Genomic DNA, 17,899 nt, shown 5'->3' on the forward strand with positions numbered 1-17,899 from the left:
TCTGCCTCTATCTCGGTCCGCTACGCTTCTCCCGGTCCACCCACCGACCCACGAAACCGCTCGTTCCCGCGCCGACTCACCCCACCGGTCGCCCGGTGGCTCTCTCCCTATTACCAGGCGCGAGCCGCGCAAAGGGTGGCCCCCCGGGGGGTGGGCGCAGAAACGAAAAGCATTTTTGTGAAAAATTAAAAAATTGATTGGAAAGCGTAGGAAACACGCAGTTCTACGCCAAATTCGATGGAACGACGCCGCCGCGCTACCGTCCGGACAGATTCCCCGGAAACGCGGACGGGAACTCTGATAATCAATTTACCGATATTCCGGGGAACGAGGTGCCACGAGGTGACTCGAGAAAGGCGACCGAAATTCTTTTGGTAACCCCTTGGCGAACTATTATATGTCCGGGAGACAATTGTTTGTCATTCTTGATCCTCTTCGGCGAATTAAATTATCACGTTGTTAACACTTTGACACATCACTTACGTATGTTGGAGACCAAATCACATATATAGAGTTTTATTTAATCTTTGAGCACAGTATATGAGAAAACAAAAAATGGGTTTCTAGGTATGGAAGATCTTTTTCTATGCATTGAAGTATCTCTTTAAAGAAAGGTCATAGAATCAAAATGAAACAGAAGAATATCAATAACAAAATTGCATCGACAAACGAAGTCGAGAAAAAGAAAATGTTTTTTATTTACTTAACAAATTTATTAAAATATTGTTTAAAGAGAGCAATAAAAAATATTTTTGACGTAGAATTATGTGGGTAACTGAAGTTTCTATCATTTATCTTGAGCGCTGAAGTATTCTTTCTTCGATGATAACTTTTTGTTGACAAGTTTATGTTCATTAAATTGCACAGAAACTCGCGATATCGAATGCTTGCAAAAGATTGATTTTAATGTCCTGAATCTCAACCGAGTTTCCATAGATTCCTATTATTGTGATAATTTCGTAACAAAGCATTTATGTATTGTTTGTCATAGTTTTACTTGTAGAACACACTGTATACCCTGAAGTGTGCACAGAAAAATGCATAACACTCTGCATAATTTAAAAAATCCACATAAAATTCTTTGCAACGGTGTCGGGTCTCATGAACCAACGTAGCGTTTAATTAAAGGTGGGGGTTAGGGTAGAGTGACCTGTCCCTTCGAAAAGTTTGCGGGCACTCGACGACTTACGATCTCCGGGCTCAGTACAAACAGTTTGACGGAATCGGTCGCAGTCTTTATCCGGGGTCGCGTTCCTCCCCCCCCCGTTTGTGCCGTTTTCTTTCTCTGCTGAGAGTGCCCCTTCCTCGTCCCCCTTCGCGGCTTCTCCGCGTCCCCCCTCCTCTGTGGTATTCCCCCTCCATCGGTAGTCTCCCGCGTGTCACCGTTCGGACGCAGGCACGGGCGGCCAGAGCCAGTCGACGCGAACGACAGCCAACTCTCCGCGATTATCTTTTGTCCGATCGTACGTGAGCGCGTGTGCGCGCCTCGTGCTGTGTTTGTTGCGCGCGGAATGAAGGTGCGCGCGCGCACCACCCGGTACACACACGTTCCAGCCTCTCCCGTGGCACTTGGTCCCTTTTGCCTCCATGCTTTCGTACGCGTGTGTGTGTATACAGGGTGTTTCGATAAGATGGGACAAGTCGACACGCGCAAATTTCTCGTGCGAAGAGGTATCGATATACAACGTTTTTGGGCTTGGTTTAAGCTTAAGTTTACGCATTTATTGAGTCCCAATGTAAATTCACTTCTCTTTTATTTTGTACACAAGAAAATTTCTTGGGCTTACCTAAACTCTAGCTTAGTTGCATTAGTAAAGTAGGAAATCGATTTGGGGTTGAGGGAAAGCTAGAACAATGGTACTGTTTACTGTTTTATAAATCCTCCGTTCTTAAGGATCAATTAATAGAATTGTTTGATCCATTGAATAATTTCGACAGCTACTTCTAAAAACTAACTTCTAGTGGGTAACAGTATCATAAACCCAGGTTTGAACAGTCTTGATTAGAAATGTGTGTGAATGTTATGAACACGTGTGTTTTGAGCGTGACAGCGTGGCTGCGCAGCCGCGCGATCAGCTGACTGGAAAACAAATCAGTAAAACATGCATCATTCATGGTTGTAGTCGTTGAATATATTTAGATTCTCTTGCAATCTTTTTCTGTAAATGTATAAAATACCTCTCTTTTGTAAATTTGCAGAAAAATACTTATATTAATTTTTTTAGTTTTACAAAATGCGTTTTTTTTTGTACATTTTGTTAAAAATTTGTAGGAAAAAGTTGGATCAAAGAGAACCCAAAACCAGGTAAAAAACGTTATAAATTGAATACATATATTGAGGGACTGCAAGCGCGAATAATGTGATTTATTTTGGAGCAAGCTTTATGTTAACAAATTAAAAATTAGTATGCTTCAACTTTTGCCCACTCAAAGCAGAATAATTTTTACTCGGTTGTGGCAATTTTCCTGTATTCTTCGTTCGTAAGTTGGAAACTTCTCACTCGAAAGAACCACATAGAGACAAAGAAGAGTGCTTGTTCTCCTCTCGTGTTTGTAAGTAACTCTTGGCAAATTTATTCGGCTCTTCGAAGTATCCCGGAAAGTCCTGTAACGCCCTTTAGTTCTGTAATGCTACATACAGTATAATATTTACTTATAAGACTTAGGAAGGCTCCTTGGCGATCACAGGGATTTTAAGAATCATAAAAGAAGAGTATTTCTTCAAATATTGGCTCAACAATCATTCTAAAGCAACGCTAAAAGTCGTGCAGTTGTATTCGGTGGCGGTATGTATACAAAAACACATTGAAACCGTTGGATAGACAAATAAATCGAGAAAATCAAATAATATTAATAGGAAAGATTGATTATAAAGTCTACTGCATCTCAGTCATTATTGTTCTTAGCTAATACTGCCATCGATTATTACTAATATCAACGATTTCCAAACCCATAGAAAAGGAATCACTAACATAAGTGTAGCAGTGGTAGGACGATGGCAGGGTTGGTAGAGCGGTTGACTAGCAATCCAAAGGTCGTGAGTTCGAATCCCTCCGTCCACTTTTTCATTTTTCCTGGATTTCTGTAATACTATCGTCTGTTAATTCTGTTGTCGGTTAATACTATCAATGATAAAATTCTGTCATCTGTTAATTCTATCATTGATTAGTACTATTAAGGGTTAATATTGACGTTTGTTAATACTGTCATGGTTTAGTATTATTGTCAGTTAATCCTGTCGTTGGTTAATATTATCAATGATAAGTTCTGTCATCTTGTTAATTCTATCATTGATTAGTACTATTATCAGTTAATATTGAGGTTTGTTAATACTGTCACGGTTTAGTATTATTGTCAATTAATTCTGTCGTCGGTTAATCCTGACATCGGTGTTAATTCTGTCGTCGATTAATATTGGCATCTGTTAATACTGTAATCAGTTATCTACATTATCATATCGGTGTTAGTACTGTCGTTGAAGAAACTTAGTGTCGTTAAAATCTGGTCGTTGAGTAAAATCCGTGCAAACGGGCTTGAAAGAAAATACCGAAAAATGCCTCTCTGTGATTCCAAAGCGGTGAATTCTACGAAACAAGCTATGGTAGGGAACGTGTTTATAGAAACACCCTGTATACGTCCCGCGACGCGCCGACAGCGTAGCGCCGCGACGGCCAGAACGACGAGCTTTATATTATCGTCGCTCCCGGCGATACCGCGTAGCACGGGAACCCAGTAGCGGTAGCCTCCTCTTCGTTGAGCGTCGGGTGAGTGTGGTAGAGAGGTGTGTGGTATGGGGTGGGGGTGGTGTGGGGGCGAGAGAACACTGGGAGTCTGGAATTTTGCGCAGCTCTGCGGGTCTCGATGGCTGGGAATATGGGTATTATCGGTGGGATGCTTTTTGAAACTGTGGCTCGTTTGGTCCTCTTTCTCCTCTTACCCTTCCCTACCTGCCCCCGTCGTCCATGCTCCCGCTCTCCTAGAAGGTTGTAATTATTTGCGAGCACGTGTGTGCCCGTGTGTGTATGTGTAGGCGAGTTACGCGGTCGCGTAGCTCGATACAAAAGTAACGCTGTCGGGCATGCGGCAAATCGACGATTCGTCGAGAGTTGTGTGTACGTGTGCGCGCTGTTTGAACAATCAGTCTTCTGTTTTATCAGTTTGATGTTATTCCGCGGAACGGCCGGGGTCTTTAGGAATTTTGCGAAACGCGTTACTCGGCTCGGTGCGCATTCTAGTTCAGAAGTTTATTTTACGCCCAAGTTTCGGTTCCGTTTTGTTTAACGACCAAGGGAGTCTTTTAGCGTCGGAGGGTTGCGTGTTGCTTCAAGGATTCCTCGTCGTACGTTTCGTTGGTAGTCACTTTCGTGAAAATTATGGAGAGATGTGTTAGATATAAATTGATTCCTTTGTACGCTTTTGTATTTTATTTATGAATCTAGGAAGAAAAATAACACTCATTCCAGGTCTGAAAGGCGCGTCTTCTTTTTGTACTCGAACAATGTACCAAACATAAATTCTTTTCTGTATTTTTGGACTAACGATTTTTAATTGAGCTAGACGTGGTTTAAGAGTGTGTGATTTAGGGACGAAAATTACGCGTAATTGACAAAGTATGCGAGAAGGCTACACGGAATACCACGAAAGGCCACAGGTTCTCCGTCCCTAAGCTGGGGTCAGCTTCTCATCAGATACCTTAGTATAGTTACCTCAGCGGTAGTTAATTACTACCCAGTTATTGATCGTTTATGAAATTTTTTACCCCCTAAAAAACACCCCTTTTAATAAAGAAAGTCATGACGAGTCAGATTTATCGTTGTACTACAAGGAGTTAACCAGATCACTGTGCAAAATTTTGTATTATGACGAGTATATTCGTCACAAGTAATGAGTAGTGACAATTTGCAGTTTAAATTGCAATTTTTGTGAAAACTAAAATATATTCGTAAACTTCAAAATGTTTCAAATATTTTGAGGCCCATCGAAATAAAAGGAACAAATAAAAGTTTATAAATAATTAATATAAAAAAAACTGTATATAGTGTAAATTATTTTTTGTAAATGTATCACATTCTTTTAAAAATAATATTCGAAAAGAATTGTATGTACCATGCTTTGCTCAATACCATTCTCTAACAGCAAATTAAAGTAAGAAATTGATTTTTCATGTCTTTGTTTCGTTCATATGCAAAATATTTATGTTAATTTAAGTAAATAAATAAATGTGAGTGATGAAATAAAAAGATAAAAGCCATTTTATTACAAGCCAATTTCACTCTGCGTTTGACGAGTATACTCGTCATCGCCAAATTTGTGCAACGCAATTTAGATACGAATTTTCCAAAGAGGTCGAAACAGTTACCTGGTTGATAGAGTAGTAGAAAGGTGTTTAAATTATTTGCATTGCAATTTTTATATTTTAAGAATTTTTTTTCGAGAACCCATAGGATCGAGCCTTTTTTAGAGGTCGAAGCCCCTAATTTCGGGAAATACAGCACTAAACCGAAACAACGCCGGTACGGAACTTCGCTAAACCTTCAAACAGCGGGACATACCGAGAACTATAAATAAGGCGAGGCGCGTCGACTATGTGCCGAGAGGCGAACGCTAATTGTGGAAATTACTCGCGGCTCGGGGGTTCCGTGGTACTTTTCGAATCGCTGGTCGGAAGGTGGCGTTAAACGTACGTAAATGCGAATGGAAATTAAATTTGAACCATTTGCAAATATCGTCGGGCGATTTTTACCAAGAATCTCCGTTCTCGTTTTTTCCATTTTGTGCAATTTAAAAATTCTCATCCGGATACGAGATACACGACTTTTTACATGAAACTAGAAATTTCAATTGTAGAATAGAATATTTCACAGTTAAGGAATAGAAATTGTAGACATAGTGTGTGCGTTTAACGAGTTAGTGAATTTCAATCGAACGTTGCTAATTTCAGGTTCGAAGGGGTTAACGGATTTGTCGTCACGACGGTCATCGATGGTCTACGCTACTAACCTCGAGCGAAACATGTATGTATAAACATTTTTGTTTAAACAAAATCGCATAATCGATCGAAAACAGTAGAAGTAAAATATCTTTCTCTTTTGTGTCGCATATTTTATAAATCTGTACAAAAATATCCAGTACTTCCACTCAAAATGTGCATATTTACTACTTTAACTTAATACAGAATATTTATAAACTATGGCGAAATTTTTTAATTTTCATCGGATAGAGGATAAAACGCCCTGGAAAACGAATTTTGTTTCAAGTCGATATCGTGGTTAGTTCCAGAGAAAGTAATTATTTACGAAAAAAATGCTGACTAGTAATTGAGCAAACATCCTTTATACAAATTTTAATTCATTTTCAATTACATAATCAGCAGGAATTGCTGAAACTTCTTTGAGTATGTAGCGACAAAGTAAATATAAAAATAAACATAGAAGATAGCATAAATTATAATAGTTGGTATAGTCATCGGATAGAGGATGAGATGCCCTTTAAAACGAGCGTTTAAACGAGCCGATAGCGTAATTGGTTCCGAAGATATGAGGATTTTAATTTCAAGTCGATCGGATGGCTAGTTTCGGAGATACGAGGGTTCGAAGCGTTTGTTTACGTTTCATTGACGCGAGGTGAATGACCTTGCGCGTAAATAGTAGACCGTGCGTAGTAAATTCTTGGAAATACTACGACTTCCCGGTCACGACTCTCACGACTCACGTGCGAGAAGGAGGTCCTACGCGACGCGTCAGACGAAGACAGAGATAGTCGAATTAAAGAAATTACCCCTTTACATAAATTGCGATATCTCCAAAACGGGAAGTCGGATCGACATAAACGAAACACCATTTCAAAAAGGAAGCTTTGCCGCTTCTAACAATGCTTTAATAATGGATAAAACACTAGTAGTTTCGGAACTGCACGCGTGCAAAGATTAACTATTTATAATACGCGTTGGTACTCTTCTAAGACAGTGAAAACTGATCTACTCCTTTCATCTTTGCTATTATATTTTCTGTTTACATCAGAAACTATATTACTAGAATTTGACACCAAATTTTGTTTTGTACAAAATAATATAAATCCTTCAACTGGTCAAGATAGACTATATATTTTTCCCATAAAACAAACAATAAGAATAGAAGTAAATATTGAAAAATAGATTGTTCGTATACTATAAGTAAAGTCGTGAAATTAAATAGCATTAAAATAACATTGTATGTTAAAAATTCTAAACGAAATTTTAACGTTTCTTTTCAAATTCTAAAACGTTAAATTCTAAAATTTCGCTGCCGTGGCGGGCCATGAGGAGCCAATCGGTTTATCAGATATTTCTCGATGGATACTTTAGCACGTTACCGCGTCGAGCTCGCGATAACGGTTTTCCATGGTTCGTTTAGTCGCGTGCAAATCACCCGTTCCGTGGCCGCGTATAATTTGTACGTTATACGCTCGACACTAGGCAACCCTTTCTACGAGTACCTATACGGGGCTTCGTCGTTTGTGAGCTCCCCTTCATGGGCCGGCGACGTAGCCTCGTTATCTGTGCGAGAAAGCCCGATTGATGTCGTTTTACGCATCGACGATCGCTCTGGATTTCGGATCGATGACTGGCAAAGGGAGGGACCGAAACGGTGGACTGGGTCAGAATTAATTCCAGGACTTTTTTGCCGGACCCGCAGTTAGAAAATCGACAAGGGGCTTTGAACGTCCTTTCAGCCTACGGGTCCAAGTTCTTGCTTGGAAACAGCCCTGACATGAAAGGACCAGGCTCAAAGCCACCGATGATCCTTTTTTGGTATTTAGTCAAAACTACACGATCTGCCAAAAGCTGCATGGAATTAATTCCGACTTCAAATACCGAAGAAAATTACTCCAGTACGCTTGACCACTCGTTCCGAGTCACAGGTTGAGGTCAGACGTTCCTAAACGTCGAATCTGATCAACGACTACTTACCGCAATTGCCCTATCGTTTATTGGCCGTTTTCCCGATCCAGATCGCGGCCACAGCCTCCGACAAAAAGATCGACCGTGTTTTAGTCCTCTTTCGAACGACGTTAGTTCGTTTTTCTGATCAGTTCGAAGGAAATCGTCGGGACTGCACTTTGGGAACGAGTGGAGGAAAAAGCTTCTTGTTTGCTGTTCAATATGTTGTGATTAATGGCGAAATAATGTTCGGTTTTTGGTCGTTAGCGCTACGTGGGACTTGCGTTTCTTCAGAGATTCTTCGATCGTTTGAAAAAATACAAAATTCCCACGGATGCTTCCCCTTGTTTGACCCTTTGGACTCTAAAATAGTTCTCCACAATAATGGGAATTTTACAGAAAAATTTACGATTCTACTCATATACAGGAATCTTAATAAAGTATATAAAGGGTGGAATATTTTTCCAGAATTTGAAAGGTGGATTTAAATTTTAAGTCAACATTGTTAATAAAAAAATGTCACGAATTAGCTCAGGCAGACGCGTCGATTGTTTCGAGGGATCTTCGCGCGAATCGTTTGGTAAATTCTGCTCGACTTTGTTGCACTTTTTCGACGGATCGAACAAAATGGAGTGCTCCATCGTCGCGGTGGGTGTATTACGTTCCGTGAGCACGTCGAACTCACGCCAGTCGAATAAATTGTCCCGATGACGTCAACGGACAGTTCTGTCTCTTGCGAATGTACGTGCACTCTGATTGCAGTATGCGCACGCTGCACCTTGCGCATGGAAATGGAGGCGTGTGCTCGCGAACTGGCATGGAGAATGAGTCAACCCGCGACACGTTTCTTTCAGCGACTTCGATTCCTCGTCGCTGATCGAACCAGCCTACGCGCTCTCTCTTTATGGTACAGTCGCCTGATCCTGTCCTACGGTCGCTATGCATCCATTCTGCGTTCTCCATTTTTACTCTATAACCCATACGGAAGGAGATAAAATATTATTTTAGACCTCGATACTGGTCACAGGGAACGCCATTTTGTTTGGACGTTCGATAATCCAAATTGTAGTTTTGAACGAAATTATTGTGATTATTAGTGAGCACTAATATCGAAGTTCATATTGAAAGGCAAATTTTCAATTGTACCCAATTGCTAGTAAAATATTGTGAAATAATTGTGGTATTTACTTTGGACCTCAAAACAGGTCATAGGGGACGCCATTTTGTTTGGACGTTCGTTAATCCAAATTGTAATTTTGAACGAAATTATTGTGATTATTAGTGAGCACTAATATCGAAGTTCATATTGAAAGGCAAATTTTCAATTGTACCCAATTGCTAGTAAAATATTGTGAAATAATTGTGGTATTTACTTTGGACCTCAAAACAGGTCATAGGGGACGCCATTTTGTTTGGACGTTCGTTAATCCAAATTGTAGTTTTGAACGAAATTATTGTGATTATTAGTGAGCACTAATATCGAAGTTCATATTGAAAGGCAAATTTTCAATTGTACCCAATTGCTAGTAAAATATTGTGAAATAATTGTGGTATTTACTTTGGACCTCAAAACAGGTCATAGGGGACGCCATTTTGTTTGGACGTTCGTTAATCCAAATTGTAGTTTTGAACGAAATTATTGTGATTATTAGCGAGCACTAATAACGAAGTTCAAACTGAAAGGCAAATTTTCAATTGTATCCAAACGCTAGTAAAATATTGTGAGATAATTGTGGTATTTATTTTGGACCTCAAAACAGGTCACAGGGGACGCCATTTTGTTTGGACGTTCGTTAATCCAAATTGTAGTTTTGAACGAAATTATTGTGATTATTAGTGAGCACTAATAATGAGGTTTAAATTGAAAAGAACATTTCAATAATCACAAATTTGCAATAGATATTATTGGAAAAATTTATGATGATTTTTAGTAAGGTACAATGACAGAGCTTTATGTAGATAATTTTTCCATATTGTCTAATGTATATCTAAATATATTTGCTATAATAACATCTCTGTAACTCCTCCAGTAGCAGCCATTTTTTTTTAACACTAGAACTACCGACAAGTATGGTTTATTATTTATTTGTACCAAAGTAGTTAAAACGATAGATACTAGAAGAAATGTATAATGCAATGGAAATAAGTGTTTATTCATCATTTTATAAAAAATTAGGGTAAATTTTTAAAAATCGAGTCCAGTAGATTTTTTTAGAATTTTTATCAGAAATTATGAATGGGTTTCATTTATTAACCATTTTAACCACTTTGATGGGATGAAAAATATTAAATAAAACATAAAAATGAAATATATTCGATTCGTACAACAAAAAAGCGGTATTAGAGTCTAATTTGGCACGATTGAAGTATCTAGCTAACCTAATTCCATCGCCATTTAATTGCAAAAGAAAACAATGAAACTGTAAACGATGAATTTTGTTTTCAATGATTTCGAGGTTAGTAAATTCGAACGCGTGAAGCAGCGTTGCAAATCAACGGGTGTTGAAAACATTAGCGTCAATTAATAGAGTAAGCGTTGAATTGATTATCAATTCTCGTTATAAATTCTTTCGATAACGGGGAATGCCGTGCTTTTTTAAAACGACTGTTTCCCGCGTTCGCGTTCGCGGCGCGGAATCCCACCGTTCGGGAAGTGGAAATAGATAATGGAATTTCAATTAAAAAAAAATATTGTAATCGCATTAGTTCCATGAAAGCTTCGAAATAAAATGGAAAAAAAATCCGCGCAATTTAACGAACGTCCTAATAATTCTCCATCACCATTAGTAACAGTGGTCAATTATTTTTGCATCATCATGAATCATAGTGGCGGCGAAGCAGGATTTTACAGTTACGCTATACGCACGTTGTATTCTTTTCGATACTCGGAGAAGAAAATTTTCACATTTATTTTAACAGTCGTTTCAACCGATGGTGATTTAATCAATCAATTATCGATCGTTGTTATTAACAGATTCGTTTTTACTAAATTCAAATAGTAAATTGTTCGTCGTAAATAAATTGAAATCGATTCAGTGGCTTAGAAAGAAAATTTTCTGTCTGGATATATCGTTTATACGATACTTCTTTTCCTTTTTTTTTATTATGTGATTAAGGTCCCATTAACAGCTAGATTACTAGTCTTCTTAGTACCGGTGTAATTAAATTATATTATTTAATATAATAGTCTTGATTTGTTTAATGAGATCGAGAATCTGTTTTCGATGTCTCTAATTCTGGGCCCAAAACACGACATTGTCCCCGAGAACACGGTAACTCATTTATTCGTTTGTAATCCGTATCACCGTTTCGAGGCTCGTTTGTGGTGGTTTTCCTTTTAAAATCGTTTTCGAAACACACTCGCGACATCAGGGACAACAGGCATTTTTAAATCGCGCCTCCATCGCGCGGGCCTCTATTCCGCTCGCGGGACCGAATTTATGGCGAAGATAACTCGAGCTAAGTAGGAACGTAAGCGACTGGAGGGGCGTAAAATATTTTATGGTTACAGTAAATTTTATCGGTTTATATCTCCTTCCTCCGTTATCCGTATTAATATAAGACGATCTCTACGGAGTCTGCGCGACCGCGACGACGAAGCGCGGTATTTTAATGAAACGAATCGGGCTCGTTTCCGGCGTATACGGCGATTAATAAGTGGTCGCGGATCGTTTTATCGAGCGTGTCGGTTGCTTTTAAATCGCGGCAACACGATCTGGTCGCGCCATGGTATCTGATTATTAATGGGAGTTCTGTCGTGCCTCGGGGCAAAAAATGAGCAATAATTGGAAATTTCCCATATATTTTTTTTTTTTAAAGTACGCGGTATATTAAACTGAAACTTGGTATGCTAATTAGTATATCGATGAAGACGTTACGTGATTCTTCTTTTATGCAAATCCCTGCCATAATAAAGGAGTTACTAAATTGCAAAAATTAAAAAATTTTTATATTTACAGAAGGGATGAAAGTTCCAAGATCAATTTAAATACAATAAAAGGTTGAGCTCTCATTTGGACTTTATTCTACGTATTTTAATCAGTTTTAAAATATAAAATATGCAAAACTCTAACGAGAGATCGCTTGATTCAATGCATTATTCCTCTTGAAAAGAATCTCTTTCACAAGATTCTTAAATAAAAATTGTATCTAAATATTTTGAAGACTTTATTATAATAATAATTATTATTATCGTTATAAATTCTGAGGTAGTTGGCGGTATCGAGCGAAACTATGGCGACAGGAAGTGTGTATTATATTTTTGAGCGTATTGCGCCACTCTCGGGGGTCGTTGCTCTTGTTTCCGCGGTGGAACTTTTATTCCTCGTCGCGATTTACTCTCTGTATCTATGCAAATCTCATTATTTATTTTTTTTTTTTTCCCCCACCACCCGGTTTCGTCGTTCCCGCGTCCCTTACACGACCGCGCTCCGGAGAATAGATTTTAAAATTCGCGCCTCGTGCGTGTCACCGTCCTCCGCGACGCGGCCTGAATGCATCATAGTGTACCGTCTTTTCGGAAATACCGGGGCCAGAGATAGGACCTCCGAAAATCGTGACTCACGCGATTCTAACGACTCCGCCGAGCCTCGAATTTCCAGGATACACGCTCGCCGCATGAACGCTATCCAATTAAACCGCCAACTTTATGATATCGAGTCAGCGTCGCTCGATGATGTCGTCAGCATCGATCCCCGACGATCAACGCGAAGAATTCCGAATTTCCTCATTCCCCCAATCTTTTCTTTGTTGTGAAAAATAACGCAAACACGCATTTTGATTTATCAACTTAAACATTCCTGGTGAAAATTCTGCAATTTTTCGGGACTGAGGACAAAATTCATTTGACTTGTAATTGTTTGCAAATTGTGATGTATTTTTTACTTAAACATTATGAGTACAATTGAAATAACTGTAATGTAAAAATTAAGTTGGTTATAATTCTGCAAAAATATATTTTTAAAGTCGTTGTACAATAAAGTACGCGTTTGATGTTCATTTTTATTTTAAAATATAATATATGCATTAGAAAAATTCACTGTTGGGATTAAAACGTACGAGAGAATAAAAGACAGAAAGCTACTAAAGTATAAATAAACGACATATGCAAATCATTAAATTTAATGAAAAATGAAACGAATCAGTCATTTGCTCAATTCAAAATCTTAAATATATATTTTATATATTAGAAATTTATTTACTCACTGTTTCTGGAATACAAAAAGAAAATGTAAAAAAATTTTGACTCCCTTTGAATAGAATCGTGAAACGAGAAAAGGTGTAGTTACGACAATGGGAAAGTAACGAAAGCACAGAGAAATAATGAATACTCTGTTGTTACGCCGATGGGGTTTCGAGCATCCTAAAAAAAACTTACTACGTGCTTATATTCGATCTTTTTATGACTGGGGAATTTCTTCCCACGGTTTGTTTGTTTGAGTTTTTTGCCATTTCTTGTACTCGCATAGTATTTTCTTCCGTTTTCGCTATCTCGTATTTCCAAGAATTCGTGTAACCCGATCTTCGTTCGTTTGTGTTTGATCCATTCGGAAACTTTAAATGCTCGTGGCTCGGCCTACAGTCGTCGGATTTGCTTCGAACAAAATTTAAATTCAAGGGCTCGTAATTTAAAAACAAACTTGATTAATTCCTGTTAGTTTTATTAATGTGTCAGGTGTGTTTAATTTATCTTTTGGTCATCATGTCATAGTTTATTATTTTTGGTATCCTGTAGGAAGATTATTGGTAGGATTTCAGAGGTTCGTATTTCTATTGTATAGTGTAATGACTAGCGTAGTAGCGGAAGCTAGCGTAGGTTCGGTAGATCGAGGTGAGGGCGCTGCGAGCAGACGCCAGCGACACGCAGTTTGGTCGTCTCCCGTGTTGCGGACCAGAATAAAGCAGTTTTAAGGTTAACCACGTGTTACTTATGCTTTCACCGATCTCCTTCATCCCCGGCCACCTACTACAATTGTAAGAATTTTCTGACTATTGCTCTATTTAATATGACCAATATCTGTACATGCGAATGGATGTTGGTGATTATAACATTTGTAGATTCTGTATAAGTGACTTTGTCGATGACTGTTGATGATATAAACGGTACTGTCGTAATCTTTTCCTCGTTTTATGTTACTTTTATCTCTTGTACTACTAAAGTGAATCTTTCCTTATTTGGCTTTTGTTTTACAGTCAGCTATATAAATTTCTTTTAAGATTCTACAGGGTGTTCAATCACCCCTATGAAAAATTTTAATGGTAGATTCTGGAGGTCAAAATAAGACGAAAATCGAGAATAAAAATTTGTTGATCAAGGCTTCGTTAACAAGTTATTAACGTCTAAAGTTCCGCCTGTAGAACGAAAATCTGCGAACAGCTGCGTATGCATGACAGTGGTTCTCACCCACGAAACTGTATGGCTGACGATACGTCACTAGAGTTTCTCATGCTGAGTGAGAACCACTGTCATGGACGCAGCTGTTCTACAGGCGGAACTTCAAACGTTAATAACTGTTAAACAAAGCCTCAATCAACAAATTGCTATTCTTGATTTTCGTCTTATTTTGGCCCCTAGAATCTACCATTAAAATTTTTCCCAGGGGTGACCGAACACCCCGTATATTTTGTTATTCCCACCGCTTGTATTAACCCTTTGCGCTCCGAATTATATTTGAATTTTGTTACCAGCAGCTTCCAACGCTTTTAAGTGTTTTATTTGAAATTTACGTTAGCTAAAAAGTAGGGGAAATTTAAACAAATAGAGGAACAAACAAATTCAATTAAATATCTGTTTTATTTACATTATTGTTGTATTTTATAATTTTCAAGTGTTTGAAGTGATATCTCCATGATTTGGGCTTGAAAAAATGTCGTGTAGGACTCGACAAAGGAGCTCCTGTGATAAAAATTGATGTCGAGTCACACTCGACATAGGTGTTCAAAGGGTTAAAAAACATTCCACGCAACTTGGGACGTTTTTCCCTTTAAAATTGTGCGCCCGAGAGTATGAAATAAATATCGCATGGATTCGAAATCGGTTCGAATTTTCCTGGTCGAGCGAAGCGGGCTGGCGCCGCCGTGGCCGAGTTAATCCGACGTCGGCGGTGTCACCAAAGGGTTAATTGGGAACGAGCCACGGTTTCTACCTTAAAAGCGAGGGACACGAGAGATAGCCGTAGCGTTCGTCGTAGTTCCCCCGCGAGTACTATAGCGCGTACGGAGGAGGCGAGGCGAAGTCGGTGGGATCATTGCGGACGCATGAAACGGCGTTAGCTGCGCACGCCACCGTCTCCGCCGGAAATTATGCCAGCTCTCCGTTTCTACGTTCGGTGTAAACGAACCGAGGTAACGCCGGGCCGCCGCCGTCGACCATGCCAGTGCGGAACACGCCCCCAGGAACTGCGTTTCTCGTGGGCGACGGCCTGAAATATCGAGCGCCTTGGCCACGTATACACGCGAAAACGATGGAACCCGACTGTCCGTGGAGAAAGAGAGAACCCTGCACCGGTCTGCCGGCGGGACGAAAACGAGAAGGAAACAGGCAATCGGACAGGTTCGACGGGGAAGGAACGATTTCGTTCCCGTTGGGAACGGGATTGGGAGATCTGGCGAGACCGAGGCCGAAGGGGAGAGCCCACCAGCTTTCGAGGGATAATTTTCCGTCCTTACCTTCTCCCCCGGTTAGCGAAAATCCCGATGTATGCTTTCCCCGTTGGACCACAATGTGCAAAACTCAACTTTTTATACGACTCGAGCGAGTCACCATATCGTTTGGCGACTCATCAACATTGGGTGGGAAATAATTGCAAAACTGTTATATCGTACCTCCATTTTAATTTTTATCGATTTGACTAAATACCTGCGTTTTGATTTGTTCATTCTGTTTGCATTTGTATGAGGTCGAATATGAGACTAGTTAGGTCCTTATTCTTTATTATGAGATTGAATATAAGACTAGTTGCTTATTAGGAAAACCCCCTAAGCCCATCTTCTTTATATCAGATAACGTCAAATCATAAGACTGTTGATTTCGTTAGTGTTTGTTTATGTTGGTATGAGATTGACTATAACAGTAGTTCCTTATTCCTTATTAAAAGACCAAAACACTCAGGTTCTATGACTCGAACCACCCCTAAGCCCATCTCCTTTATAGCAAACAACGTCAAACCTTAATACTGTTGATTTGTCCATGTTTGTACGAGGTCGAATATAACAATAGTTCTTAATTCCTTATTAAAAATCAAAACCTCCAGATATTAGGCCTCGAAAACCACCCAAAACCCGTATCTTTTATACCAAACAACGTCAAACCATAATACTATTAATTTCGTTTGCATTTGTCCATATTTGTATGAGCTTGAATATAAAACTAGTTGCTTATTCCTTATTAAAAACCAAATCAGCCAGATTCTGCAACTCGAAAACCACCCAAAACCCGTGTCTTTCATACCGAACAACGTCAAACCATAATACTGTTAATTTCGTTTGCATTTGTCCATGTTGGTATGAGATTGAATACAACAGTAGTTCCTTATTCCTTATTAAAAACCAAAACACCCAGATTCTACGTCTCCAAAACCCCTTAAGCCCATCTCCTTTATACCAAACAACGCCAAACAATAATACTGTTAATTTCGTTTACTAAAACGTAGTTTAATAAAACTCGTAACGAGTGTTGCATTACGCCGCGCGTAAAATTGACCGCTATTACCGTGTCGTTGTTGTTATTATCGTTATCAGGAGGCCACGGGGCCGTTGGACGAGAAATCGGTAACTTTTTAAACGCGGCGGAGTCACGTGGTTGCCTCGTACACGGTCGCGAAGTTCGCGCGCGGAATAAAAAGGAGGAGGCTTAGAACGAGAGAAAATTAGATGCCGCGGGAAAAGAGGGGGAGGGAAGAAAAACAACGGCCGAGAGAAGTTTCGAGGGATAATTTTCCGCCTTCCTAGCCTGGCGGCTACGCGCGTAGAAAACCAGGTTCCGAGCGAGTTTGCACGCAGGTTTTATAGTTTCTTTGCCGTTGTAAACGCTGCCTCGAGGTAAAGCGTCGGTTGACACATCTATTATGAATTTACGCGGAGGGGGCATTAGGCGCGCTTTGTCGACAGGTTAATCACCGAGAACGTTATTAAATTTTCACGTGTAAAATAATCATTCGAGCTCGCACGGCACCAATCGATAGAAGTGTCGCTCGGGAAGCGTGCAAAGATACGTCGATAACGCTCGTCGCCCGAACTTACGCACTAATTGGCTCCAAAATGGTTGACGCGCGTCGAGATAAAGGTAATGAGTGCATGTACAGCATACACACATTTATATTTTTGTATCGCATCAGTAAAAAAGACTGATCTCTTAATGCTACCATTCATATTTTATTATTCCTCTAAAAATTGGGACTGATTGGTGATGAATTAGAAAACGTATTTTTTCTGTTTTGTAGTTAATTAATACATTAATGGGAGATTCTAGGGGCCAAAATAAGACGAAATTCAGGAATATCAATTTTCTGATTGAGGCTTTGATAAAAAGTTATTAAAAAATTTCAAATCATTCGCGGAAAAATTATTTTCGGTCGCGGGGGTCAATTACAATCATTTTTGGTCAATACACACACCCTCGAAATCCTTGATATTTTCGAGAAAAAAATTCTTTACCGAAAATATACTGTGTGGGTGGAAATGTTTTTATAATTTGTTAACGAAGCCTCAATCAACAAATTAGTATCCGTAATTTTCGAAAAACAATCGATAACATCGAACAATATAAAAAACGAAAGTGGAATTAAGAGAAATGAAAGAAAAAAAATATTTTAGTCGAACGGGGATTTGAACATAGCATCTAAAGATTACGAGGCTACCACCATAGCCTCGTAGCTAATATTATACTACTATAAATAACATGAGAAAAATGGTGTACTTGGACATTTAAAAAATTAAATGTTAAATATCTTTGTGAATAATCTCTGTGAACAATGATCAAGT

The 17,899-nt window shown here is 39.1% G+C and overlaps 1 protein-coding gene across 6 annotated transcripts in view; it reads left to right on the forward strand.

Moving 5' to 3' along the window:
• The window catches only part of LOC122405536 (bromodomain adjacent to zinc finger domain protein 2B), a 254,071-nt gene that overhangs the window by 68,609 nt on the left and 167,563 nt on the right, over positions 1 to 17,899 (forward strand). For all 6 annotated transcript variants that reach the window (XM_043410385.1, XM_043410387.1, XM_043410388.1 and 3 more), the window contains exon 3: positions 5,942 to 6,014. The gene's annotated coding sequence lies outside the window, so the exon portion shown is untranslated. The remainder of the gene's footprint in view (positions 1 to 5,941; positions 6,015 to 17,899) is intronic.

Source organism: Colletes gigas, unplaced genomic scaffold (assembly GCF_013123115.1).
Source record: "Colletes gigas isolate AHSC1104 unplaced genomic scaffold, ASM1312311v1 Colletes_gigas_Sc00004, whole genome shotgun sequence".
NCBI lineage: Eukaryota > Metazoa > Arthropoda > Insecta > Hymenoptera > Colletidae > Colletes > Colletes gigas.